Source organism: Coenobita brevimanus, chromosome 81 (genome assembly GCF_032717465.1).
Source record: "Coenobita brevimanus isolate Jiangsu-jjx chromosome 81, ASM3271746v2, whole genome shotgun sequence".
Lineage (NCBI taxonomy): Eukaryota > Metazoa > Arthropoda > Malacostraca > Decapoda > Coenobitidae > Coenobita > Coenobita brevimanus.
The window spans coordinates 6,365,430-6,368,131 of NC_137034.1; the positions used below are offsets into that span (position 1 = coordinate 6,365,430).

The 2,702-nt window shown below is 55.3% G+C and overlaps 1 pseudogene; it reads right to left on the reverse strand.

The window, feature by feature from the left end:
* Positions 1-447: 447 nt before the first annotated feature.
* On the reverse strand, positions 448-1,584 carry LOC145409541 (outer mitochondrial transmembrane helix translocase pseudogene; annotated as a pseudogene).
* Positions 1,585-2,702: the final 1,118 nt, after the last annotated feature.

Below are 2,702 nucleotides of genomic sequence, written 5' to 3' on the forward strand. Positions count from 1 at the left end.
GAAGTAGAGTGCCAAGGTAGATAGCAGACTAAAGTTACTCTTATCCTGCAATCCACTATCCTACTTCCATGGGACAGGCAGGGCTGAGGGTCGTTTATAATCTGAGCGGTAGAGAAGACCAAAATCGCTCAGAGGTGACTGTTACGCGCTTTTATAGACGAAAGCAGAGCCCAAAGGTAGGGGATATGAGCTGCGTGACTCCCTGTCGACTGTACACTAAGTTGCTGTAATCCTGCTGTCCATTATTCTCCTTTCCTGGGATAGGCAGGGAGCTGAGAGACGTTTATAATAATCAGACAGCAGAACATACCGGTTATATTAGTGCCTGCCGTTCACCATTGTCCTTTCATGGGATGGGCAGGGAGTTGAGGGACGTTTGTATAACCGGGAAGGGGAGCAGCACGGTGACATTAGTGCCACTACGTGAAGGCGTTCCTGCCCAGCAGATCAGTGGTATAAGTTGGCAGGAGGGGAGGAGGACTGACTGCGTTTGATGGCCGCCAGGGCGTCCAGCAGGTCGGCCATGGTCAGCGGCCTCAGTTGACCAGACTCGCCCTGGGAAGCCATCATGTAATCGCACAGACGATTCACACTGGCCCTGCGGCAGATCTCCTGAAGGTCGCTGCCACTCAGCCCCTCCGTCAGCAGCGCCAGGTCGTCCAGATCCACGTCTGGAGCCAGTGAGGTCTCCCGCAGGTGGATCTCCAGAATGTGGCGGCGCTGCTCCGGTCCGGGTTTGGGCACTTCGAACTGCAGAGGAAGGCGACGAAGGATGGCGGGGTCGACGGCCTCCAGGCGGTTGGTGGCTGCCAGAACCAGCACCTGTGTCTGCGCCTTCGTCAGCAGGCCGTCCCACTGCTGCAGGAAGATGCCCTTCAGCGCGGCGTCGGCGGCGTGGTCGGTGGCGTCGCGGGCGCGGAGGAGGGTGTCCACCTCGTCCAGGAAGATGATGCAGGGCTGCAGCTTCCGCGCCAGCGAGAACACGGCCGAGGCGTTCTTCTCGGTCTCGCCCAGCCACATGTTCTTTACCATAGACATGTCCAGGTTCAGGAAGTTGGCCCTCACCTCCGTGGCCACCGCCTTGGCCAGCAGTGTCTTCCCACAGCCAGGAGGGCCATACAGCAGGACACCCTTGGGCGGCTGCAGCAGTTGGGTCACTTGTTCCGGGTGGAGTCGAGCGTATTCCCACGGGGCGATGACCTGCCTCTGGATCTCATCCACCAGGTCCTGCAGGCCGCCTACCTCCTCCCACGACACCTGCAGCTTCTCCGGCGGCACCAGGCACGGGAGAAGATCTAGTTCATGGGGCGTCATGGGCACGTAGGGCACGACCCTCCACTCCTGACCCTCCATCCCCTCCCCGTCCTCCAGCCCGAAGCCACCATCTGGAGAGAACTCCATTCCCAAGTCACCCTCACTCCAGGGGTGGGAGGGCAGGGCCTTGGGCATCTGGAGGCGTCGGAGGAGGAAGTACATCCCAAGGTACAGGACGCCGACGCAGGTGACGAAGTAGAGGACGCCCGCTGCCATCACCAACAGCAGCTCCCTCACTACCTTACTGACCTTAACTTTAGGAAATCTCATCTTTGTTTTTGTTTTTTTATCAACTGCCAAATGGTTTTCTAAAATGCTCGATACACAAGCCAGTGATGGTTTTTAATACGGTCTGAACTGGTGAAATGGCCAGTGATTCAGGGATGGTGACACATCATCATCATCATCATCAAGAACGCCTTCATCATCAGCAGCATTATCATCATCATCATTGTCAGAAGAGGGGCGCCTTCATGTTCCCGATGGGCTCAGGGCTGCTTCTACTACCACCACTACTACTACTACTACTACTACTATTAATCCGGCCTTTGTTCTGTAACCCCACCAGCCCTTCCTTTAGTCCGGAAAAAATGGTAGTGTGTGTGTGTGTGTGTGTGTGTGTGTGTGTGTGTGTGTGTGTGTGTGTCTTTTATGAGAGAGAGAGAGAGAGAGAGAGAGAGAGAGAGAGAGAGAGAGAGAGAGTCGGGTTTCATATATAATGCTAATCTCAGGTAATAATGAAAGTGATAAATGCTTACCATGCTGGCTTCTCACTATTATGAATATTAAGAGGCTGGCATATGTAAACACTCATTGACCCTCTCTCTGGTCTTCCTCTCCCTCTTCTCTCCTCCTCCCTGCCTTCTTCCTCTCCACCCTTCTACTCCTTCTCCTTTCCTTCCTCCTTCCTTTCTTTCCCTCCTCCCTTTCTCTATCCCTCCAACTCTTCTCCATCCTCTCTCGCTTTCTCCTGGCTCCTTCCCCTTCTCTTCCTCCCCCTCCCCTCTTCCTCCTTCCTTTCCCTTTCTTCCACTCCTCTCTTCGTGCCCCTTCCCCCTTCTCCCTTTCTTCCCTCCCTTTCCTTTCCTCTTCCTTTTCAGCTCCTCTTGCCTTTTCTTCCTCCCCCTCTTCCGTGTCTCTTTCCTTTCTCCTCCTCTCCTCTCCTCCCGTCCCCCTCCCCCTTCCCCTCCCTTCTTCCCCTTTTGTTTCACATAATTACACTAGTGATAAGAGGAGAGGGGGAGGGGAGGGGGAAGGAAAGGGAGGGGGAGTGGACGGGGAGCAGAGGAGAGAGGGGAGGGATAGGTAAGGTAGGGGGAAGGGAAGGGAGGATGCAAATCGGGAAGAGGAAGGCTGGGGAAAGGGAAGGGAAGGATAGGGAAGGGGAG